This window comes from Lynx rufus, unplaced genomic scaffold (assembly GCF_022079265.1).
Source record: "Lynx rufus isolate CCGP_SWC_20201006 ecotype Redwood Valley unplaced genomic scaffold, mLynRuf1.p SCAF_4, whole genome shotgun sequence".
In the NCBI taxonomy this organism is placed as follows: Eukaryota; Metazoa; Chordata; class Mammalia; order Carnivora; family Felidae; genus Lynx; species Lynx rufus.
The window spans coordinates 143,984,925-144,012,359 of record NW_025814856.1 but is presented as its reverse complement, the minus strand read 5'-3'; the positions used below and the strand labels follow the sequence as shown (position 1 = coordinate 144,012,359).

Below are 27,435 nucleotides of genomic sequence, written 5' to 3'. Positions count from 1 at the left end.
AGAATATCATCTCATGAATTTCATGTTTTCCTCTCACATAATTTACTTCCTACATTTTTAGGATATGTCTTCAAATAAATTCCCATGCTAGGGTCCAAGGGAAGAAAACTCTCAGTAAATGTCTAAAAAATAGTTTTATTCTGCCTTGTACTTAATTGATGGCTTGGTTAGATCTGGAAGCATTGATAAAAAATTATTTTCCATCAGAATTTTGAAGGAATTACTTGGTTGTTTCTAATATTCATTATTGCCAATAAGAAATACCTGGGGTGATTTGGTGTCATCTGTCATTCCTTGTATAGGGACTCGGTGCACCCGTGCAATATGAAGATTCATATCCTCAGCACCAGAACATTTCTTTGTATTACTTATTAGATATTATACCACCCCTCAATCTTCTCTGATTTTTCTTTTTGCAATTCTGTTAACCAAACATCATACCCAGTGGGATGACCCTTTATCGCTCTTACATTTTCTCTCATATTTATCTTTTTGCTTTATGCATTCTACATGTTCTCAATTTTATCTTCCAGTCTTTCCAACTTTTAATTTCAGCAATGATACTATTATCTGTAATAAAAGCATTTTTGATCTCTGGTATTCTCTTTTAATAGCATCCTATTTTGTATTCATGGGTGAATTTTCCTCTTGAATCTCTATAAATACACTATTTACAGTTTTTTAAACTTCCTTTTCATTCTGTGGAATTCCTCCCTTTCCTGCAAGATCACACAGAGACTTTTCGGTTTGTTTATGTTCTGTTCTCTCTTTCCCTTTTCTGCTATTTGGTGATAGCTGGTTTAGGAAATTCCTTGATAATTGGAATGAGTTTCCTCTGCTGCTGTGAAAGAAGATTGACTTTCCTCCTCCTGAATCTCTGATCTGAAGAAGTCAGATCAGGAGTTCTGTGCAGGTGAGAAGGGCCGGGGGGTGGGGGGCAGCATATCTCTTGGTAGTTGAAGAGGGTTTTTTCTCCTGAGAAGGGCCAGCACACACACTAGAAGTCTTAGTATTCCCGGATGTTTGTTTGGTTTCTTTAAGGAGAGCCCTCTGGTTTCTTGCCTATAAGTAGTTGCCAGTGGAATGGAATGGACATCTTATCCTGGTTCTGTAACATAGACCGTCAGTGATGCTGCACATCTACTATTTTCAGCACAGTGTTTTAATATCATTTAACTCTTACAAAATTCAAATGACTTGCTGTATCTGGGTGTGATATCTTCATGGAGTTTCCGTTGAGCAAGTTGGTTTTCTTCGAAGCACCCTAGCAGTATATCTTAGGTTGTGAATTCTCCGCTTATTTTTATCTATCAACCAATCAACTTCCATTTTCTATATTTCTGGTATTTATTTAAAATGTCCTCTGTTGGTGAAAACTCTCTTTACGTTTTGTGAGATTACATAGTCTCCAATGACTTTATTTTTTCTTGCATATCCAGAGGGATCCTGCAGAGGGCTCCTGGAGTGATGGATTGCAAATTCATGGCCCACTCCTTATCCTAGTCCAGCAGTATGAATGTGATTTGAAAGCAACCTCATGAAATGTTGTCTTAGTTGTGAAGAGATGGTTGTCTATTAGTTGTGTAGGTTATTAGATTTGGAAAAGAAATGACAGACATCACAGGAGTGATATTTAAATCTGGTCATAACTTAAGCGGCCAACAGTCTAAATATGTGTTGTTAAGACAAGATTTTGTTGGGATATTCATGAATGAATATATGAATTAACTGGACACCTGCTTTCCCAAAAGAGTTCTGGATTGTGTTTTTGCTCTTCCAAATGCCTGGTTTTCCTAAGATGAGGTAGCCAGAGGAAGTGGTAACTTATGGAAGGGGATATGTAGCTTTATAATTTAGCATCAGTGGCATTCGGGGAAAAGAAGATGTTTTTCAAGAGCTCTTTAACCTTCCAATACACGGATAATAGGAATAGTTCTAGATTAAATTATTCATTACCACTTATAAAACTTCTTTAGAGACTTCTAGTCTTTGACAGTGGGCAGATTGCTTCCTAGGAGTGTAGAAGATATTTTGAATTTCTAATTTTTAGTTTGTTTTATATTCATACAATGAAGTTGGCTATTGCAGCTGGAGTGGCTTAATGCTTTGAGCCCTAAAGTTATAATTCAAGAAATATCCTACCTGACAGATGTTTAGGACCCATATCTCACTCCATGCTCACTGATGCAAAGACTTTTCATCCAACATTATTCTATACTGTCTCCCAGAGGGGGAATGCAGGTGAACGCTAATCAAATATAAGATAACTAAAGGCCAGAAAATATAAATATGTGATGTAGAGAGTAAGCATGAGGCAAAGTGCTGATTGAAAAGAAATGAGATGGGGAAGAAGCTGTGGGTGGCAGGGTGGGGGGAGCAAATAGAAACCAAAAGAAATATCAAGTTAACTTTAGGAATCAAGGAGATTGGAAAAATGTGATGCAGTCTGGAGCCAGGAAAGGGTTAAGGGGAAAATCAGAATTTTCTGGTCTTGAAATCCAAGTAAATAAGCAATAAACTCACATTTCAGGTGACTAGAGAGAGAACATTTTATCATGTGTGTGTGGGGGTGGGAGTGGGGGTGTGGAGAGTTGTTCTTAGAGCCCTGATTGAAAACTGGAAGCATTTTTAAGGACTGGAATTTAAAAAAGGATAATTTCTAGGATTGATGTTGTTTAGATCTGGAAACCTGGACAACCTGGGAGTGACTTGGGTGCCTATAATTTCCCTTTCTGTATTCAGCTTGGAGTCCTAAAACTTTGCAGTCAATAATAGAGTAGATATTCCTTTCTAAATGGATAGGCTGTATTTTGGGATAACTTACATTGTCAGAGGACTATAGAAGACACACTTTACCAGGGATTAGCGGGAGAAAACACTTGGCCCGTGCCATCGTCACGCAGCAAAACAGACTGTCACTAACTAAAGAAAGCTTCCTCCACCTGGTTTCGTTCAACTTGTGACAGCATGTTAACCCTACCTGAGAAGTAGTGGCCTTTCAGTATTTGACTGGCATCTCTGAGCTGACTGCAAAGTGCTCCTTTCTTCTTGCAGTACAATAAAATTAAAAATAAAATTCACTTTCAGCAGTTTTGTCTCTTTTTGAACCAATTCAGTATATCTTGGGAGAACAAAAGTTTCATTCCATGGAACCTGTCAGGAGTATTAAATACCTAAACCGGAAAGCACCCCGTTGCAAACAATAGTTACGTGGTACTTTTGCCTGCTTCATTGTGGGGAGCAAATTAGGGACAGGGTGGCTTGTGGCTACATTATGTAAAACAAAAAATAGAACTAGATTAAGAAACGACTCAATCTTTAGATGACCCACTGTTTTGAGAGAAGAAACAGCATTTTCCTTATTAGGTTCTTGTGACTCTTTTATGTGTTCATTTGGAGCAGCTAACATTTGAGGCATAAATGAAAAAAGAATAATTTTGAAAAGTATGATAGAGTGGCATTTTGAAGAATCATGAGTAAGGTGCTGAATCACGGCTGTTTCACAGCTAATTTGCAAAAGCATTGTTCTCTGGTTTATTTTCAGGGATTAGACGTCTTGATTTGCTCTTCTCCCTGATTTCCCTTTCAATACTGTCAACCTTGACAGAGATTTTACATTTGCTTAGCACGTTTCATCGAGCCAGATCCAAACCCCTTTGTCATGATTTCCAACTGATTAAAGAGCTACAAACAATCGTCATAATACTGAAGCCACCAGATAGGCTCTAGTATTACCCTTTTTAAGATTTAATTTTAATGTTATAAAAACCCTATGGAAGAATGGTTCCATTTACTTCTTAACCTGATCAACATTTTTAACTTCAGGGTAGACATTATTAACTGAAATGAGGGAAATTTTTATAATAGTTTTTTAGTAGGCAACAGATCCATGATCTTCATATGAATTTAGGGGAGTTATCATTTACCCCAAAGTCGACTTTTCATTTAAAAATCTTCAAAAATTTGTAATTATATGAAGTTAAAATGATAGTCCACAGAGGGACAAGAGAGAGAGCCGTGCAGTTTTCATGGGGAAATGTAAACCAGAGAACTGTATGTTTTGTATGCTGATCAGATAACCCTAAACTGTTTTGTTTTTAAAATTGACATCAGCACCGAATCACCTAAATTAACAGAATTTTTTTCAATTAAAAAAATGAAATCATTTAGAAACATTTTATTTATTGGAATGTATCTTTTTTTTTATCAGTGTAAGTATGAATAATATATTGATGTTATGACAATTCACAAAATCTTAAACAGAGTCATGAACTCATGTTGGAAAGATCTGAGTCAGGAGAAGATAATACTGTTTTGAAGCTTCATTCTTTTTTTGCCTTTTAGGTCATCTCTGTTCTGTTTCCTTGTTCTAATTTTGAGACCCTCAAACTGATATACAACAGCAGCCAAATTTCTTCCTTTCTTGTTATTATAAATGGTTTACTAAATAATTTTGATTTATGGTGTTATAAATAAAACATTGTTTACTTCTTTTTTTGTCCTTTAGAAAAGTTGAGTACCAATTCATAGCTTTCTGATCATTTTTGTCTACTAAAATGAACTCAGCATCATTTGGAATGCAGTTCACATCCTATTCAAAGCTCTACCCCTCACATTTCCAGTGTAGGCTAGAGCTGTTATTTTGGTCAACTTAAGTGTGAGTGAGGGCTTGTGGGCAGGGATTGGAGCAGGTTTGTGTGTACAGGTTGCTGTTCTCCTTTTGGACATCTTATTTCCCTCTCTCTACAGCTGATTGGGGGCAGGAAGGAGCAATAGGTGAGACTGAGTTCATCTTATCTAACTGGAGGTCCATCAGTAGTGGGGAAATACCCTTGTTCTCACTCTGGTTCAGTTTGTTTCCATTCGCTAGTGATGTTGGCTGACAGTTTCCAAATCAGTGGTATGTATGATTTCCTTGAGTTGAGTTCAGCCTTGACCTCACACATCTTCTTTGATGAGGAGCCTTTTAGAAAACAGCAGCCATAATATCCCTTTCTCCTTGTTATTGATCAAAATCTCCAATCAAAACTCTTTGACCAGGAAAGATGTGACTTGGACTCATTGTGTGACTCAGAGGCTGCTGGAAAAACCTATGGTTCCTGCCTATTATCTAACGTCTGTATATATATTTTTTTCACATATGAAGCCATTTGAACTAGTAAGTCCTTTTCTCCATCTCCAAGGTCTTGGAAGCCACCCACTATCTCTAAATATAACCATAATCATCGCCCTAACTTTTTACTCTGAACTGGATGAGATACTCTGTTACTATAATTTTTTATCCCATTTGTTCAGGCTCCTCCAGCAAGCCTCCAGCCTTAGAAATTTCTAGCAGTAAGCATTCTCTCTGTTGACATACGCTTCACATTTGTTGAGACAAACATCAAAAGATTCCAAAAACCTACCACACCATCCTTCTTTCTAGTGGTAAACCCAGGTGTACCTGTCAGATCTGTTGCTCAGTGAACATCCACTCAGAACATATATTCATGGAGATACCAGTAGTCTCTACAAGTGGTTTGGTTGGCAAACCCTCATTCTGAGGAGGGGAGCCAGTAGCCTCTACTGTGCATATTGCCTTTCTCTCGAAGCTGGTGAGTCTCAGATGGATGCCCTCCCCACCAATTTTTTTCCCCTTATGAGGATAAAAGGTTTATGGTTAGGGATGAAGTAGGGGCATTCTTCCTTAAAGTGGGGTGCTTCTGGAGCATCTTGGTTGATCTTCAAGATAGCTCACTGACTCTTTTGAATGTAAATCAAAGGCAATTTGGGGGCAACTCTTCTTGGACCTTTCAGCTTCAGGTCTTGGATTTCTGGGGTAAAGAAAAAGTTGCATCCAACATTCTGTTACAATATGATTTCTTAGTCTTTTCACTGGTGGCATGAGAGGAAATGAATGTTGCTGGCTAAATATGCTCCTTTTAACTTCATAGGGAAAGCAGAAATTCTGATATTATAAAAAAATTTTAATGTTTATTTTTGAGAGACAGGGAGAGACATAGCATGAGTTGGGAGGCACAGAATCCAAAGCAGGCTTCAGGCTCTGAGCTGTCAGCACAGAGCCTGACACGGGGCTCGAACTCACAGACCACAAGATCATGACCTGAGCCTAAGTTGGACGCTCAACTGACTGAGCCATCCAGGTGCCCCTGAAATTCTGCTATTATAAATAAGAGACTTAAGAGAATGGCTCAAAATACCAAGAATTTTAAAATACCACTCATTGGTGTCATAATTAACTGAGGGTGGAGTGCAATGCCTGTGTACTCTACAGGGCCAGATGCCTTATTAACTGCATTATAACAAAAGGAAGTACACATAAGTGACCAGAGGGCTATAGGACTGCCACATTAATTATAAAGGGCTTTTAAGCCTAAAAGCAACATGCCCATGCATTGCACCCTGGGAAGTGCTGTAACATTTTGAATATTTGTTAGCCACTTACTTAACCATACATTTCTTTAGTAATTCTTTGTTTTGATCATCTTTTTGAGATTTAGAGCTCATTCATTTTAAGATTTTGCTTATTTTTTTTAATTTTTTTTAACATTTATTTATTTTTGAGACAGAGAGACACAGAGCATAAGCAGGGGAGGGTCAGAGAGAGAGGGAGACACAGAATCCGAAACAGGCTCCAGGCTCTGAGCTGTCAGCCCAGAGCCCAATGCGGGGCTTGAACTCATGGACCACGAGATCATGACCTGAGCCAAAGTCGGATGCCCAACCGACTGAGCCACCCAGGTGCCCCAGATTTTGCTTATTTTTAAGATAAGTTATACCTAAATTTTATTTCCTAATTTAGATTCTTAAGTTTTGTGCCATGTGGAAACTTTAGTTTACTTTTACTGAGCATTTCTTCAGCAATAAACACTTAGTATTGCATTTCTTTGAATGAAACTCAATGCAGTAAATGTTCCAAATGCCAGGACTCTCTGGCCAATCAAGACTTAAACAATTGATTAGAAAGCTAACCAGCCATAACCAGTCACCCAAAGTAGTTTGAGATAAACCAGAAGTGAGCACGTTCCTTTTATCACAAGAAAATGACAAAGTCATAGTGATGCCTTTGACACAAATAGAATCTTTTCTCATTTTTAATTATCAAGAATTATAAATACTTCTGTATCTTTGGACAGCAAGACACTTTACCTCTCAACTTTAGTTTAGTTTTTTTTTTTTTCAGGACCCATCCAGTTTGACAGTTTATGGCTTTATTATCAACTTTTTTATATGCACTTTGTGGATCATATTGCCCAGTTTCAGGGCTTTGAGAAATATTTTTTGTAACGCTAAGTCAATTGGCTATATTATTTAAAAGTGTAAAAGAAAATGCCTTATACATTATATACCCATTTTAAAGAAGAATGAAAGAAAATCCACGGATAGGAGAATTTATCAACCATTGCTCTTGACCAGAATATTTATATTATCATTTTGCTAGTGATATGGTAGAACATCCTGATTTGGGTTTTATTTTACTACTTTTGTAGTTTTTTTTCCCCTAAGGAGATACAAGATGGAAGATGCCAATAATAGAAATTATGGTGGACCAGGTGAAATCATGGAATATATACTCCAATGTGTGGACAAATGGTGGGATCAGTAGATCATGCAATGAGTCTGTCAAGAGGAGGAAAGTTGACTAATAAAGTTTTAAATGGGGCTGAATTCTAGTATTGAAACTCACATTAAGGAGAGGAGCTGGGGAAGCTCTCATAACTTCATTGACCACTATAATAATTAAGTTAAACACAAGATTACCATTTGTTGATGTATTTTGTTAATATGTTTATTTAACAAACTTGGCAAATACGCAGTTTATCCATCCTCATTGAGTATCACACTGTCTTCATCCTGTTCCTAAATACTATCAACCTCAACATAGTTTAATACTGTTTTCGAAACTGGAATGTTGACACTTCAAAATGGTACCTATAGAATTATTGCAGTGCTTATTTGTGGTTTCCTTGAAGAAACCTGCAAGAAAGAAATCTATTCACTATATAAGACCTAACTACGCATCATGTTGTTTTTATCCAACGAGGACATATTTTGACCAATAAATCCGCCCCGTGCTATTTGTTTTTTGACACTGTACTCTTTGATATTTTGCTGGTTCATTTCATCTCTATGCAAAGAATTATTTCCATTTATTTATTGACTCATTTATAAGTAACAACAGAAGCTGGCTGCAAGTACTTCTGCCGTTTGAGATCTTGAGATGTAAACAAACATCTTTCTAAAATGTGTGAATCAAGAATGCGATAGTTTTATATAATTTTTTCTCTATTACTTTCTACCTTTCCATTAAATAGATCAATATTATTTGGGGACTTTTTAAACAAGATGGAATCCTAGCAACTCATTATAATTAGAAGCTTTGCTACTAACTTGACGTCTAGTTACAAATCAATGACTTGCATAATCACTAATATAGGCTAAAAATTATATGGGTTTGAAAACTTCACTGCCCAACATTTTTATGTTCTTTCATCTGAAATAGAAGTTCAGTCATGCCTTTAAAAAGGAAACAAAGGCAGAGCAGGATGTAAGTTGCTGCTGATAATGTAAGTGCAGATTAGCTTTAACCTCTGACAATGCAACTTTCTATCTTTGGGTTAGATTCCAAGTGGCAATACATTTGTTGCTTTAGCTCTCTCAGATCATAAAATGATCATGTCTGTTGACATGATTACAGATGATGCTATTCACGACTATCCAGAATTTCAAAGAAAAGCATAATATATCCAATTGCAAGTGGAGGCACATGTCAGTTTCAGAGGCATTAAACTCACTACTCCTACATGGAGGCTATGCAACAGAAAAAGTAAGACCAAAATTTTCAGTTCCACTTTAAAATAATGGTTTACACTCCTACCATGTGGAACCCTGATGTGTATCCTCAAATATTCCTGTACAGTTGGGAGAATCACCAAATCATTTGAGCATTTTTTAGTTCTGATGCTAACCGCATTCCCTCGCCCCACTCTTGTCTCATTATAAGTTTTTAAGCCACTGAAATGGCATTTTAGAAGGAACTGAGGCACAACCAGATAATTTGATGCATTCAAGAATTATCCAGCATGACAGTAATTGAGATGGGGGTTGAATCTTCAACTGGTGTTGAAATTACTAGTAACTGACACTTGCTTCAAGATCAGTATGGGACTGACTTTGCCTTTCCAGCTATCTGCAGCCCGTTCCTTTGTGAGCACTACTCATACCACTTACCCGCCATGATTTGCTCTGGCAAAATGCCTGTAAGGAGGCCTTGCATCAGTACCATTCCCTCTTTACAAAGGTGGCAACAGGGCATCTGAGCCTGGCTTTGTCACACATGTTAGATTTTTTTTTTTTTTAACATATTTGCTGTCCTTGTGACACTGTACTCTGGGCATTACTTAGTCTCCCCCAAATACAGCTGTTGTGGCTGTCTTCAGATTTCAAACTTTTCTTCTTCAAAACATCCTAACACGGAGGAGATCACCAGTGAGGCATTGCCGTAGTCTACTGTGCTTGCCACTCTGTCTAGAGATAGCGAATGTCACAGGAAGAGATCTGTGATCCCTTCTCTAGGACGCAGCCTCCCTGCAGGCAGCTCATTTATCAGGACAAGCACAGGGCTCTGTTTTGTCTTTCTCTTTGTACTTCTTCTTTATGCTGTCCTCTAACCCGGTCTCTTCAAAACAATACCTATTTTTGTATCCTTTTTTTTTTGAGATATATATAGATTCTAAATAAAGCTAAAGACCCCAATGAAGCAGCCTTGGCATTTATACCTGATTAGAGAAAGAAACTAAGGGGAATGCAATGGAACTGACACTCTCTTTAGAGACAAATGCTTTTTTGGAACAACAACAGCAACAAAACACATTACATTAGAGTCTTTTCTTTCTTTCTTTCTTTCTTTCTTTCTTTCTTTCTTTCTTTCTTTCTTTCTTTCTTTCTATACTCTCAAGCATGAGTGATGTTTGCAAGACTGGAAGTTCCCTCCGAAATCGAGGAAAAGTTTTTCACTAAAACTTATAAAAAGCATGTACACTTTTTTTCTTTTTGAGAGAATTGCTTCTTCCCTGTAACTCCAGCTGCATTGTCCTCCCTGAGACCTGTTTTGAAGCTTTACAATCCAGGTGCCAATCTGAAAACCACAAAACAGTAACTTTGTTTTTAACTGCTTGCCTCACTTTGAGAACTGAAATTATTCAAACATGCATCTGCTCTCATGAATAATTTTGTTTCATGGATACAAAGTGTTTTGTTTCTCATTCAAGTGACTTTAGACAAAGGGTGTTATTTCTCCAGCTGTATGTACCTAACGCAAAAATAATTTATTACTTGGAGAAGAAAGGGTAAGAAAGCACTCAAGCTGGGTTTTGTGTGTGTGTGTGTGTGTGTGTGTGTGTGTGTGTGTGTGTGGCATTTCCAAGATGAGAGTTATGCTCACTTTTCAAATGGATGTGTTTGGTTCCTTATAGACAGAGCCATTGTATTTTATTTTCATATTCTGAGATATGACTTTTCCTTGGCATGTCCTTTTACAGCAAATCAAATTGCTTTTCATGGGCATTACCAAATTTTAAGCAGAGAGGATTCAAATGTAGTGTTCCAAGTGGAATGCATTTCTTGAGAACATTTGTATTCCACCCTTATTTTACTCTAAGAGGAAGAAAGTATCTGGGCATTTACAGCTGTGCAAATAAACAAACATCAAACATAAAAACAAAGCAAAACTACAAAAGCTGAACAATCGTTAACAAACTGCTAGTAGGGACTCATTTAATGACCCAAAGTGCTGAATATTAAAACCCTCAGAATAAATTATTTGCCTTCAAATTATTGTAATAATTATAATAATTAGAAAAATTATAAACAATAAACTGATCATTTGAAGCATTGACAAGCTATGGAACATAGCAAGTGTGGTAAATGCTGGTGTTGTGATCATTATTCATTTCTTTTTAAAAATTTTTTGAATATTTTATTATTTATTTTTGAGAGTGAGAGAGACAGAGCAGCAGTGGGGAAGGGGCAGAGAGAGAGAGGGAGACACAGAATCTGAGGCAGGCTCCAGGCTCCAAGCCATCAGCACAGAGCCTGACTCGGAGCTTGAACTCATGAACTGGGAGATCATGACCTGAGCTGAAGTCGGACACTCAACCGACTGAGCCACCTAGGCGCCCCAATCATTATTCATTTCTAATAATTAATGGTCATAATCCTTTAGAGTGGTTTATGTGTGACAAGGCAGGGATTCTGGTCTTTTGATGTTCCCAGCATTGTATAAGCTGATAGTAATGAAGTAGGGTAAATCTAGCCAGATCCTGTGGGATTCTGCCTAGCTCTTAACCCAGGCTATGAAGATCATCTCTTGGCCTGAAGTTTCTTTCGTCATTTACATACTTGGCTCCTTAGCAGCTAGCTATGAATACCCTGTTTGCAACTTGGCACAGCGTTGGGGGATGAGGCTGTAAATTGTTCCTTACTCTGTTTTATTCACATGGACCAGATTAAGCTTCCTTTAAATCTACCAAGAAGATAAATTGCATCTGTTTTATTCTATTGGTGTTTCTGTTCTAAATAATTTTATTTATATTCATTGTATTTGTTTGGATTTTGGGTGTTTCCTTGAGCTTTGAGATCATAATTTATTCTAACTGCTCCTACCCCTTCATTTTGAGTTATAGATAATGCATTCTTCATTTCCATGATGCTCTTCTAAGAATAAGAGTGATCTATGTCCACAAATTGGAATCTCAAATTCCAATTTAATCTTTTCTTCTTGCATCTATTTTATTATTCTTGAAACAGGAAATAGAGAATTGTTTAAGAAAGTCAGATATTAAGCATGGAATGTTCTTCTAGTATTCTAAACAAAATTATATAATTCAGTGCCTTGGAAAATAATCCATATGACAGTAAAGAGGAAGACTGAAGAAAAGTCAGAAAAGAGACAAATGAAAAACTACTTCTGAAGACTCATAAAAATAATTTTAATTAACTCTATTTCCTCTTCTGATTTCCTCTTTAGAGACCTATTTCCAAGTTGTTTTATACAACTTGTGCTTTGTCTTTTTGTTGTTACTGTTGTTCTTTTCTCCTATGTCACTCCTTCGATTTATTCTTTAGTGGTTTCCCCAAAACTTAACTTTACATGTTTTTATTTTTATCTACAAAATTTTTTATATCCTTATGCCTGTACTCATACATTACTGATTATAGGGACGCAACTCTATTCCTTCAAACTGAAACCAAAAAGCTAGGCATTTTTAAATGCAATTCATTTTAAATCTTATTTGAGAGAAGATATATGTATGCTTATGTAAATATAAAACATTGCCAAATTATTGTATATGGGCATGCCCAAGATAAGCTTTGAAATTGAAAAAAAAAATCAACAACCAAGATGTACCATGAGATCTGGGAGCAGGAAAGGAACGCCTTTTTCACATCATCTGTGGTTCAGTGAGTAATGGAGCTAACTGCCCTGCCATTGGCAATCCAGGATGCATTCAGCTTCTATCTTGAGTTTATGTGTATTCTTATATTTTTATTGATAAGCTGTCATTGATTTGCTTTCCAGCCATAGCCATAGTTACATGTGTGCAATTTTCAGGAACATTATCACCTAGCAAACCTCTGGAGATAGTAAAACAAGCTTGTATGTTGGAATGTGATGGAGTCATATTTATATTGTAATCAATACAGTTGGGTTAACCTCTAAGAGCTTAATATTTGAGTCTGGGTTCAGATTGCTAGGCTGGGCTGATGTATGAGAGAGTCCGTGTCAGGCTTTGGGAGATAGACACACATTGTAATCCACGGAAAGCAAAGTACCACAGTGAGATTCATTCATTTATATGGGAAATTCACCTTTCAGAATTACTTTTGATCAAACAAAATATTGTTTCAGGGAACACAGGGTAACAAAGCTGACATTTTAATATTCTATATCCACTTTTGAAATGACAAAAAGGATATATTTGTAGAAATGCATCGCCGGTTTAACAAGTGTACAGAGATCTCTGAATCACTGAAGCTGTTTGACATCAAGTACCAGTATCATTGTGCTTATTTAATTAATATCACCAAAAAGAAAACAGCCATTGGATTTGTCAGTCACACAGTAGTGAGTCTAGAGCAGTGATATGCCAGAGCTATACATATTCTGGAAGAGAAAATTTATGCAGAGGATGGAACATTTGAGTTTTTTCCCAATAATTTGTCTGTTGTTTTTATAGTTATTTTAGAGTAGGACATATAAAATAGAACATCTCATTCAAGCGGGAAGTAGGGGAGATGTGAAATAGATTCGAGAAAGAGGAGTGGCAGCAGCCACAGCGACGGGCGGAACAAATAGATACTTGAAGAGGGTGACTGATGACGGTAGTTGGTGATGGTGCTCACCGTGCCCATGAGACTTACCCTATTTTAGGACTTCTGTGGGTATTCATAGTCCTCACAACATCACTTCAAGTAAGGTTATTTTTTTCTGATGGAAAATTATTTTTATTGACATCCCACCAGCTGCACAATCCGCTCCTGACATTAAGCTTCTTCTTCCTTTGCAATTTGGTCCATGAATGCTTTCTTCTCCACAGTCCGGAATCAGCCATGGCCAAACTTGGAGGTGGTGTCGATGAACTTAAGGTCAATTGAAGTAAGGTATTATTGACCTGTTTTCACATATGGGGAAACTGAGGCTCAGAGAACTATGTTTAGTAAGTTATAACACAGAGGTTTTAATCCTGATCTGATTCCAAATCCTGGTGTGGGATCTGATAATTTCAACATCTCTGCCGTGTCTGGTTTTTGTACTTGTTCTGTCTCTTCAAGTTGTGTTGCCTTTTGGTTTGCCTGGTAATATTTTCTCGATAGCTGGACAAGATGTTCTGGGTCAAAGTTGCTGCTATAAATAGGCTTTTAGTAATGTGGTAGTAGGGTGTGGGGAAGGGAAGCGTTGTATGGTTTCAGGATTAGGGCCCAGTCTTTTAAAGAGCCTGTGCCTCTGGATTGTGAATTTTACAAATGTTTCTCAGTGCCCCCAAGAGCCTTTTAGTGTGACAAAATGGCTAGAGTGGGCTGCAGGTGGGTACTCCCCTTCCTCCAGGCCAGTTAGGCTCTGATAATACCCCAGCAGGTTAGGCTTTGGTTAGCTAACCTGGTTGACAGTCAGGGCAAGCCTTGTTAAAACAAAAGCAAAAACAAAAAAACAGTATTCTGGCATATTTCAAAATGGTTCCTTTTCCCCTTCTCCCTTCAGAGAGGATTTTTTCTCTGCTATTTACTGTGAGAACCTCGTTGAGATCTTGGAAATAAATCTCACAAAATTCCCCCTAAGACTGGGTGCCGCTGAGTTTTAACTCCTAGAGTTGTCCGCCCTCAATCTGTAGCAATTATAGTTCAGGTTTCTCTACTTCAGTACTAGTCCCCAGTGTGGTTTCTGTGAGGGTGTCTCTGGTACCATAAGCTGTGAATTTTCTCTGTTTGCCTTTTTGTCACTCCAGTCTCGAGGACAGTAATATGCCCTGTGTCCTCACCCTTCTTAGAAGCATTGTTGATTGCTCAGTCTGTTAAGCTTTTTATTTATTGTTAGGATGGAGCGGTAACTTCCAAGCTCCTTACATGTAGAACTGAATAGTAGTGTTTTGATAGCCCGAAATGGAAAGATAGTATTCTAGGCAGAGACAAAACAGGACTAAATAGAGAAAGAAAGCCAAAATATATTTTCAAGAAAAATGAATACAAAAATTGAGTGAGGCATCCAATTCCTGAATGGGCCTTTTATGTAACACTCAAAAGGTAGATTGGGACAGACGGTTTGGGGGCTTAAAGTTGGGTTACCAATTTTTATTTTTGCTTTGTGTCAGTGAACAGTCATTGTAGTTTTCTATCAAGGAAGGAAAAAAGTAAAAAAGGATGTTTAGGGTATTATTACTTGGCCCTGATTCATATGTGGAAGATGGATCACGAGACAAAGGATGGCTAGTTGCAAGCCTATTATGGTGGTCAGGAAATGACATTATGATAAATGACTGTGTAGGGCTGGACAAAACAATGGGTGCGTAAAAGAAAAAAAAATACATAGTGACTGATGCTGGAGATGAAACTCAACTGAGCAAATTTAAAGAAATCAAGAAGGAAATTCCTTAGGCCAGCTGAAGATTACAGTTTCAGACATGATAAGCTTTATGTCCCATGCTTCTATTCTCTCACAGCGATTGGTCAGCAGGCTATTGGAAATGCAGTAGCTGGCAAGGAACAAGCTCAGGATTGAAGTAGAACAATAAGATATTTGAAGCCAGGGGAAGAATGGGGTTGGGGGGGGAGGGCATCTGATAGAGAAAGATAAACTGGAAAACTTTAAGGATAGAACTTTGGACAGGGTTAAGGGAAGCAACAAAGACAGAGAACCAACATTTATGACAATGAGAGAAACAATAGAAATAGTGTTCAAGATGTCAAGAAAGGAGGGTTTCCAAAAAGAGATGGGTTGAGGAGAGGTCAGTGGACTTGAATGCTGATGTTTTCTCATGTAGTGTTTAAGGTGAGTACATCGCGAAGGCTGGTTTGCCTGCGGATGATGGTGCACAGGGCATAAAACATTGTACAAGATTAATCAAGAGAGAAAGGAGAGAAAGAACACAGCAGCTGGAGAATACAACTATGTCACAGACTATTTTCAAGGTCTGGGAGATCAGAGTATGTTTATAAAGCAGTATAGTGTTATGTTATATTATACTATATGTTACTATATTATATATTAACTATAGTATTTTCTTATCACCCCCCCCTTTGGTTTCTTTGATTACATCTGTAATCTCAGAATTAAGACTGTGTATTTAAGATTTTTCCTTTTGTTTTTCCCCCAAATTTAGGCTTGCCAGCTGTCTGTAAATTTTATTGGCTATCCCATAAAAAATCTGTTCTTAGATGTTGGTTTTAATTAATTCACCATTATTCTGTCTTCTAAGTCTTTAATGTGTGCTTTTATTGTTATTAATTCTCCACTCTACTTTTCTTAGTTTTATGTTGCTATTTTTGCTTAGCTTTTAGAGTTGAATACTAAGTTCATTTATTTTTATTATTTCTTATTTTATAATAAAAACATTGAAGAATGCAAATTTTTGTTTTAAGTACAAAACACTGTATGCAGCATTCTCACTCTCCTTTATTTCTAAATGGCCCTAATTGTAGTTTTGACTTGACTTTTTGAAGAGAGTTATTGTTTCATTTCTAAGTGGTTGCATTTATGTTTATGACTTTATCTCTAATTTTGCTAGAAACTGTCATCAGAAAATGTGATCTAAACAAGGTCTTTTCTCTTAACCTATTAAGACTTTATTTATGACTAATTTTTTAAAGTCTTTATTTAAATTCCAGTTAGTTTACATACAGTGTAATATTAGTTTCAAGTGTATAATATAGTGATTCACACTTCACTGCAACACCCAGTGCTCATCACAAGTGCTCTCCTTAATCCCCATCACCTAACCCATCCCCCCACCCTTCTTCCCTCTGGTAACCATCAGTTTGTATGGAAGCAGCCCAAATGTCCATTGACTGGTGACATGAGTGGATAAAGAAGAATGGTATATATACATACAATGGAATATTATTCAGCCATAAAAAAGAATGAAATTTTGCCATTTTCAATGACACAGATGGAGCTACAGGGTACAATGCTACATGAAATATGTCAGAGAAAGACAAATACCATATCATTTCACTCATATGTAGAAAGCAAACCACATATTTTTTTAAGAAACAAAACAGATGAGAGGCACCTGGGTGGCTCAGTCGGTTCAGCGTCTAACTCTTGATCTTGGCTCAGGTCATGATCTCATGGTTCATGAGTTCAAGCCCCGCGCTGGGCTCTGCTATAACAGAGAGGAGCCTGCCTGGAATTGTGTCTCCCCCTTTCTCTGCCCCCCTGGCCCCCTCCCAGTCACACACATTCTCCCTTTCTATCAAAATAAATAAATAGGGGTGCCTGGGTGGCTCAGTTGGTTGAGCATCCAAGTTCGGCTCAGGTTATGATCTCACTATTTGTGAGTTTGAGCCCCACCTCAGGCTCTGTGCTGACAGCTCACAGCCTGGAGCCTGCTTTGGATTCTGTGTCTCCCTCTCTCTCTGTTCCTCCCCCACTCACACTTTGTCTCTCTTTCTCTCTCTCAAAAATAAAGATTTAAAAAATAACAATAATAAATAAATTGATTAATTAACAATAAATAAATACTTTTTAAAAATTAAAAAAAAAGAAAATAAATAAACCAAGGGAGGGAAAAAGAGACGCAAACTAAGAAACAGACTATTAACTGTGGAGAACAAACTGGTAAGTCATTTTTAAATACATGTCTTCTGAGCTCTAGAATTTATCAATCTGCCATTTTCCTAACATTTCTTTTTCTTGTCGTTGTTTGCTTTGTTGCCCATAAAAGTATGTCTGTGTTATATTTTCATTGAAATATGGGGGTTTGGGGTCCATATTATTGTAATTGTATTTTTTGGTTTACACTCTTATGTTTTTTAAAGCTGAACAGTTGTATCCAGTTTTATAACTAGATTTACTCACATTTTTGTAGATTTCTCAAATGCTTCAATAGTCAGGGCAATGTCTTTTATATTATGATTCCCTTTCTGAACTTATCAAGTTTGTTCTAATTTTCCGCAGACTGGATTACATATCAAGCATAAGTTTTCCAATGAAGTATTTATTAAAATGCCATGCTTTCTCAGTGATAATATATCTAACAAAATTTTCCTCTAGTTCTAAAATGTGGAAGAAAACTTTGCAGGTTATTAATTATATGATCATAAGTTTCTCCTAAAAATATTATGCTTTTTTTATTCTGCATTTGTGTTGTGGTGGAAATGTTTGAGACCATTCTCATTTTTATTTTTTACTAGATAAGCTTTTTTAGTCTTGTTTGATTTGTTTTGGGCTTTTCTTTAATCTTGTACCTCCTTCCAAAATGGCTTATGTTTAATCAGTGTCCTTTGCATTAATTTTCCTTTCAATTTATTCACATAGAGGTCTCTTGAGCAGAGAAATCTTTTCCTTCCTCATACCTTTGATTATATTTTAGCATAACAATTGTTTTGGTTTCTCCAGTAGATATGTTAGTTACCTATAATTTTCTCATACATTCTGTCTTCTCTTTTCTTCCATATTTTCTAGCATTGTTTCTATCTCTCTATTTTTTTTTTCTTCAGTGGTTTCAGGAGTTTTACAAGTTGTTCTCTATGTCATAATTTGATTTTGTGCAAATTATACCCTTTACGTCAGTGTTTCCTATTCTGTTGGCATTTCATTGTTTGTTTGTTTGTTTTTGAGAGAGAAGAGAGAAAGAGAGAGAGAGAGCATGTGTGCACGTGTGAGCAGAGAGAAGGAGAGAGAGAATCCCAAGCAGGCCACACACTGTCAGCCAAAGACTGACACAGGGCTCGATCTCACAAATTGTGAGATTGTGACCTGAAGTTGGCATTTCATTTTTAGCTCTCCTCTGCTTCTCTTTTTCTCATCCACTTTTTTTTTTTTTTACAGTTAGGTTTGTTAACTTTTCATTCAACTTGTTCTTAGTTAAAATGTTTATTAAACTTTTCTTGTACACAGGATTTTTTTAAAAGTCCATTGGTCTTACAAGGCTTATTTGTATTACAGCATTCCCCCCCAATATACTGCTCCTATGTTTAGATGACCAAAGGAGCTACATTCAACACTTTCACTGTTCCTTGATATGTTTTACTTTGTATTTCTAAATAACATGCTTACATTTAATTTCTACTTCTTATTTTTCTGCCAAGTCACTTTACTGACTTCTCATTATGGGATAGGAGGAATTATCTCCTTAAAATAAAATTTTAAAAAAGGAGTTATCTCCTTTCTACGTCTTCTGCCATAGTACACTTCTTGTTCTATCATCTTCCCAATATATTTATACCATAATGTGTATACTGTCTATATGCCTTGAGTGCTTTTGCTTTCCTGGAAAAAGTTTTTGTTGTCCTTGTAGCTAATAATCATCATTTTAAAATTGCTTAGTTCCTTAGCATTTGGGGTTTTTATTGTGTGTGCTGCTTTTTATATACTTAAGACCAGTTCATTCCCAAACTTTTCTCCAGAGGACACGTGGTTAGCTACATACATGCTCTTAGAGACGTCTCTCCTGCTTCTGGAATTCAGATGGATACCTAAGAGTACAGCATAGTTTGCATCTCTGAATATCCCTTTATCATAATTCTGGTAATTTTCCTCACATTTCTTTTGTGTTGTGTGTCCTGTTTTCTGTAACCCAACTGCCCCCTGCCTTCTTTACTTGTCTTGTTTAGGTTTAGCACATCAACCGATAGCTTCTTGAGGCTGACAATGGAAGTCATATATTTTGGAGAACTTGCATATATGAAAATATCTTTATTTTAACATTATGCTTAAACAACATGTTGCCAAAATCTAGGTTGGAAATCATTTTACTTTAGAATTTGAAGGCACTACTTCATTTTTCCTTCCTCTCAGGCCATTCTGATCTTTTGATTCTTTGTAACTTTTTCTCTCTTCCTTTTTTTTTTTCATGTACAGAATCTTTTAAGGTTTCCTATTTGTCCTTGTTATTCTGAAGCTCAACAGGATATACCCTAATATGTGTATATTTTATTTATTGTGCTGGGAACTTGGTAGGACCTTTTAATCTAGGATTTCACATACCATTTCCTTCTAGGAAAATGTTTTGTTTCATAATCCCAACTCCCCATTTTCTTTTCCTGGATTTCTTATTATTTAGATCTTAGATCTTAGGGCTCCTGGATTGATCTTTTAATTCTCTCCTGATTTCTTTCTCTATGTCTTTTTGATCACTCTCTAGGAGATTACCTTCACCTTCTAATTCTTCTGTTGCCTTACATTTCTGAAATTATAATTCAGAATTATAATTGTATTTTATATAATCATAATTAATTATAAACAACTATGAATTATAATTAATGTAAGTATATTTCTATAATAACTATTATACTTGATGTATGAGAGTTTTTATACCCTCTGAATGTTCCTTTTTTCCTTACAGAAACAACTTTTTGTTTTACTCATAACATTAAAAAAAATCTCTGAAGCTTTTAAGTTTTAGATGGTCTTCTTTCCAGGCATAGCCTCTATTTTCTCAAATTGGGTTTTTTTCCTCCTATTTGTTTGATTAAATGTCTATTTTACATGGTAGAAAATTTTTCGTGCCCAGTGATCCTTGAATTCCACTCATAATTAAGGGTGCATTAAAAGGCTGATTAAAAACTCTGCACAAGAGTATGTTTGCCAACAGTGGACATCACTGGGAAATCACCTAGTGTCAGAATGTTTAGATCTTTTAGACTGATGGATCTAAAAGTCTCCCAAAGATGGATCTTTTAAAGCCTCTGATTGGAGCATGTAAGCTAGGCTGGCAGTACTCGGTGAGCCAGGTAGGGGAACAGGATTGGAAAACTCATGATTCAATATTCCTGTTTTCACCGGCCACTCAGGCGCCCCAAATGTGTTACCAGATTCGTTGTGCCAGGTGTCCTGTATCCAAGAGACCCTATGTTTTACCTTCTTCAGAGAGTAAATCTCGAGTCTTCTGCCAAGTTAGGGGGAAAGAAAGTAGCCCAGCTTCACAAACATCAAATATTTGATCACATGGTTTTAGTGTTGAATTCTAATCCCTTTTAAATTGGCTCTTTGTGTGCATAAATGTTGCTTCATTCATTTTTACATTCCTAGTGCCTACTCTGTTGATTATATTGTTATTGAAATTCACATTTTTGAATAAGTGAATAAATTATTACTTTGTAAATTGAGGAAACCCTTAGCTAGATCGGGCTGGTTGGAAATGTTTCTCTTCTGATGTCATAGAGCCCCTTTTCTTATTATGTTGCCTTAATTCACATATATTGTTTGTCACTCGGTGTTGGAATAAGCATGTCTTAATATCATGTCGGCTTTTCCTACAAATTTCAGATAATTCAGTTTTTATGTCTGCTGTTGTTCAGAGTTCACATTCTAAACAAGTCTTTACATTGTATTTCAAAAGCTGTAGTTACCACTTGATCCTATTAACTGCAGCACAGATACAAACAATTCTGGAAAACGTTAAAGTGTGCCATTGTGAGTCATATTCCCCAAATATGCCATCCATAGTCTCCTATTCTACCATTCAATTTCTCTTTCATTTCTGTTCTTTTCTGCTTGGTCACTCTGCTCCTGCTGAGTCCAAGTGAACTCTGTCTTAATCTCTCTCAGTCTTTGCATTCTCCTCCGCACTCCTCAGGAAGAACCTTTTGCCTCTAGGTTTGGGGCTGAAAGGCAACATCAGGTTCTCTCCATTTTTCAGAAGTCATTTATTTTTATACTGTGTCTCAGTTGTGATAGCTCTATTTCTCTCTGGCTGCAGGAGCCTTTTTTTGTTGATGTTTAGCAGTTTCATGTCTATCTCTATGAGGGTAGAATATAGAAAGAGCCATGCAATCCCTAAGAATTTGATGTGGAATAGTAATGTTTTTAAGTGTTGTCTTCCGTTTTTAATTCAAATAAATGACCAAATTGTGCATATATTTATGGACTATATTATACGCACCTTTCAGGCAGGAAGAGTACTGTATAAGTAGTTTGAATAAAGTATGCTAAACTGATAAAATAAATTTTATGATGCTCTTCTTTGGAATGAAATAGCTGGAGATAGTGTTTCACTGTAATGATTCTGAGGGGATACGATTCAGTAGGATTAAGTATAGTTAAACCATGAGACAAATTTTTATCTTTTCTTAATGTTTATTTTTGAGAGAGAGAGAGAGAGCGTGCACACTTGAGTTGGGGAGGGGCAAAGAGAGAGGGAGACAGAGCATCCCAAGCAGCCTCCATGCTGACAGCATGGACCTCGGCATGGGCCTCAAACTCAGGAACTTGTGAGATCATGACCTGAGCCAAATCCAAGAGTTGGATGTTCAGCCAACTAAGCTGCCCACGTGCCCCAAAACAAAGGTTTATCTTATCCCAAGGTCTTTGCATTGGTATGGTGTGAACAAATGCTTTAAATTATCACCAAATACTTTTGCCTCTTTTTTCTCAGTCTGATTTAGACTCACCTTTTCTTTTCTATTTCCAGTAAACTGACTGCCCTGGTTTTGCTCATTCATCTCCTCTTCTTGTCTAGGGCCTCTTCTGTCTATGTGCCATATTCCTTCCACGTGGACTATTATTTCAAACACTGCCCTTGGAGGTAATAAATGTGGAGATAATAAAATGCTGTGATTGAATGTGTGGTTTCAGGCCCCCTCCATCATTTAATAACTATAATGTGGGTGAGGCCAGTTACCTATCACTCCGTGACAACTTAAACAAAATGGGATACCTAACATTAAACATTTAATTGCTTAGGATGGTTCTGGCACATAGTATTCTCTCAATAAATGTTAGCTATCATTGTCACCATCATCATCATCATCACCACCACTTTTTTTTTTATAGAGTGCAAGTGGGGGAGAGGGTCAGAGGGAAAGAGAGAGAGGGAGAGAGAGAGAATCTTAAGCAGGCTCCACGCTCAATGCAGAGTCTAACACGGGGCTCAGTCCCACTACCCTGGGATCATGACCTGAGCTTAAATCAAGATGTGGATACTCAAACTACTGAGCCACCCAGGTGCCCCTCATAATTATCACTTTTGTGTTTCTTTTGCTTAGCAACATGAAATGGTGTATCACTGAAAATAATTCACTTCAAACCCTTCACATTCTGAAGACATTTACTTCCTGGAACTTCCCATTGGTTGAGTTAAATATACATTGAGTGATATGGGCTAAGATGGAAATAGAGAAGTGTTTTGTACTGAACATCTATTATATTGTTCAAACTATTGCAAAATGCTTTGTAATAAATTATCTTAGTTGCTGCATGCATTAATAATCAGCTTAGTGTAGGAAAAATAAGAAATGTAAATAATTAAAGGAATATTCTTCAAGTTTACAAAATTGCCCATAGAGAGTTTTATTCCTGAGCTGATTTTCATCGTATTTACTTCTACTTAGTATTGGCAATGAAGGATCTGCTTAATTGAATTTAGTCATCACAAAGTATTGGCATAATGTATTTAATGTGGCTATCTACGTATGACATCTAAGTCACATTTTAAGATCTTGCTAACTTTTAAATTAATAGTATGAACAGTTTTAAATAATACTAGGAAAAGAACTAACATACCAAATCATCTGAGGAGTTCAAATAGTCACTTATGTAAACATTCAGGTGAATTAATCCTATATGAAGAGGAACCTAAGAAAATTATTTGAAACTAATTCTGGTCATCTAAAATATAATTATAACATAGTAACACATAGTTGTAGGTCCATGGTTTATGATTAAACCATAGAATTCAAAGTAAAATTTTTATCACAAATTGAAAACTAAGAAAAAAAATCGTTCAATACTATTGCTACAAATACCACATTCTACCTGTATATTTGCATATGCACTATGGAGGGGTGAAACTCTGTCATAGGGTTAGTGTATCTTATGCATCCGAAGTATTGTGGGTCTGACTTCCTATACTCTTCCCTGAAACCATTCATTCCACAACACACACCCCAACATGCACACTTAAAGATGCCATCCTCTCCAAGCTCAGAGCCCAGGACAGAAAGCACTCATCTGGCTGGTTTTCTCTGCGTAGAGATGGGTGAAAGATGGGCATCTCATGTGGCAGTTACCAGGAACTGCCATTAAGAGTTGAGATTGTGGGTGGGGGGTGCCTAGGTGGCTCAATCCATTAAGTGTCTGACTCTTGATTTGGGCTCAGGTCATGATTTCATGGTTCGTGAGTTCCAGACCCCCCATCAGGCTCTGCATTCACAGTACAGAACCTGCTTGGGATTCTGTCTCTCTCTCTCTCTCTCTCTCTCTCTGCACTTCCCCTAGTTGTGCTCTTTCTCTCAAAATAAATAAATAAACTTAAAAAAAAGAGTTGAGATTGTGGGAAAATAAAAGCAAGAAATAGCAGATCTGGATGAAATCCAGATATGGTGGCTTTTTGTTTGTTGCTGCTAACATAATTTTTGGACAGAGTAGCTATATTTAATTATAGGTAGAGCATGAGGACCTTTTCCAGTGCTGCCTCTCAGTCTTAAATTGAAATGTATGTGGGGTTTCCACCTGTCTTTTACATTTTCTGTTCACAAAACACTTTCACAGATACTAACTCATTAGATCTTTCCAATATGCCTGTGAGGTATGTGTCAGAGTGCATAATTCCCCCAAATTAGCTTCTCTAGGGGTATGGATGAAATAGACACCACACAGATTGAGGAAAGAATAAATTTACTACCCACATCTGCCTACTGCCTAAAGCCATGTCTATTCAAAACACTGAATGGAGAGTAATTATAATCATAGCTGTATTTATTGTACATTCTATTTATTAATCAATTTATGTATTATGAAACATTGACTTTCTATTGACTACTAGGTCTTAAAACTAAAAGGAGATAAAAAAATATCTGACCTTAGATTATTGTGCTCTCAGTCTAGTGGGGAAATGGACACATGAACAGATAATCACAATATAATCTCAAAGAGTTATGATAAAATACATAATGAATTATAATGAAATACAAGGGAGAAACATACCTACCTGCCTGGTATGGGGTAGATAAGAGAAGACTTCACACAAAAGCTGAATTTTCTCTCATGAAGGTAACTAGGGACGTTCCCTTTTCAAATCCTATCCTCAGGAAATGTGTGTCTTTGGACATCACTAACCATGTCTTCATTCGTTAAATTATCTATTTGGTTTCATGGACCTTGGACTATATTCTTACCTAGTTTACATCTGGCCATGTTGTTTCATCCTCCTTTACTGATCTTGCTGAGTCTGCTCCTTAAAAGTTGCTCTTTCCAGGCCTCCTTTTGTGCCGTCTTCCCTTCACGTTATCCCTGTTTCTGTGGATGAGAATTCACTAATAAATATTCATGGTCTCAACTGCCTTGCACATGACTGTGCCTTTGAAATCTTTACCTCCTGCAAACCTGACTCATGAATACAGCTCAAGTGTTCATCTGATTTGTGTGTTTCTTGGCTTGGAAGCCTCACTGGGATTTTGAGCTCCTAGAGAACCAAGTCATGATCTACCTTTTAAAACCAGTCATTCCCTTGGATGCCCCTATTCAATGAAAGGTACCATCACCTGCTCATTCTTTCGTTCCTTCTTCCTTCACTCAACTATATTTTTTCATACCTATTGGGAGTTAGTCACCACAATTGGCTCTGAGATACAACAGTAGAAAAACAGACTTGGCTCTTACTCTTCTGAGGAAAATAAATTTTAAATTACTGCTTAGAAAAGTATGGTTTACTAATTACATCTGTCAGAATCACAGGAAGAAGGGCTTTTAAAAATCCCAACCTGAGGTTCCTTCCCAGACTTACTGAATTGTAATCTTTAAGAACTGGGGCCCGGGGATCCATATTTTAAGTAAACCCCTTAAGCGATTCTGAGGAACATAACCTAACATTTATAAAACCACTTATTTAAATAAAAAGAAAACCAAACAAATAAATACATAATTACATACTATAAGCTTCCACTGAAGGAGACTACAAGATGCTGTGTGAATGTGTAATAGGGGAGTCGGGAGGATTGATACGTAATGGTCAGTCATTACCTGGGAGTTAGGGGCAAGATCATGCAAGGCCCTGTGGCTGGTGATTGATTAGACATGAGGGGTGGGAGTCAGCGAATGCTAAGAATGACTCTTAAATTAGATGCCTGGATGCCATATAATATATGTATGTATATAATGCCATATAAATGTAAATATATAAATATATATATATATATATATATATATCAGTGAATAGTAAGAATGACTTTCAAATTGGGTGTCTGGATGACATATATGTATGTATATAATGCCATATAAATATTATATATATATATATATATATGTACACACCAGAGAATGCTAAGAATGACTCTTAAATTGGGTGTCTGGATGCCATATATGTATGTATATAATGCCATACAAATATAATATATATAAATATATATATATGTATATATGCATATAATGTATATAACATATATACATTATATACATATATATGTACATATACATATATATGATATATATAATGTGTATATACATTATATACATATACATTATGTATATATTATATACATATATATGTATATAATGTATATAATGCCATACAAATATAATATGTATAAATATATATATATATAATCATGCCATATATTTGCTTAAAATCCTTTAATCGCTGTCTATGGGCTGGAGAGTAAAGTATGAAAACCTGCTTACAGAGCCCTTCCTGGCCACTCTACACCCTCAGATTCCTGTTGCCCCCACCTGTCACCTGGAATTCTGCAGCAGCCTCAGTGTGACTGGTCTGTCTCGAGTCCTGGACTCCATCAGTCTTCCCTCCACTCTGCAGCCCACGATTCTTCTAAACAATGAAACTCACTACCCCTGTCTTTGATAGAATCCTCCAAAGGATCCCCTTGACCACCTGTAAGATAGCATCCAAACTCTTCTTGGTGGCTCATGTCCTTCATGATCTCACATCTTCTTTGCCACTCCACCCCATGCTTTAATCTACACGCCTAACATTTTTTGTACCTTTAGTTTCTCCGATTGATGTGACTTCTTGCCCCTGGGTCTTAATGACCTTTTTCTTTCTTTCTGACCCTGCAGGGTGCTCTTCTAGCAGCACCATTTCCTCACCCCTTTTTAGGGAGTCTCATATGGAGCTGTGACTTGCTCTTTGTGTATCTCTTTCCCTACCTACACTGTCTCTGGAGGTCGGGGACCATGTCCTTGTCACTGTTGGATCCCCACATTGAACCTGTGTCTTAAACAGAGTGAATCTGCAACATGTTTTTTTATGCAACAAATAATACCCAGCATTAATAATACCTGAATGTATCAAGTTAAATAATTTGCATATTTTTAAAAATAACAGCTTTACCGAGATCACTCACAGGCTATGAAATATGTCCTTTTAAAGTGCATAATTCAGTATTTTTCAGTATATTCACAGAGTTGTGCATCTATCACCACTACCTAATTTTAGGCCACTTCCATCACCACCCAAGAAATTCTGTACCCTTGAGCACTCACTCTGTTCCCTTCTCCCTTTAACCCCTGGCAGTCATCAGTCTATTGTCTGTCTATGGACATTTCCTATAAAGTAAAATCACACAATAGGTGGTCTTTGTCATTAATTTTTCTCACTTAACATATTTTCAGTGTTCATCCATTTTATAGCCTGTATTAGTACTTTATTCTTTTTATTTATTTTTAATACTGTATTCCTTTTTTATTTTTAATATTTGGTTGTATAGATATAGCACATTTTGTTTATCCATTCATCAGTTTATGGACATTTGGGTTGTTTCTGCTTT

At 36.7% G+C, this 27,435-nt stretch overlaps 1 protein-coding gene across 1 annotated transcript in view; it reads left to right on the top strand.

Moving 5' to 3' along the window:
* Positions 1-27,435, top strand: part of GRM8 (glutamate metabotropic receptor 8) — a 759,669-nt gene that overhangs the window by 644,004 nt on the left and 88,230 nt on the right. The window lies entirely within an intron of this gene.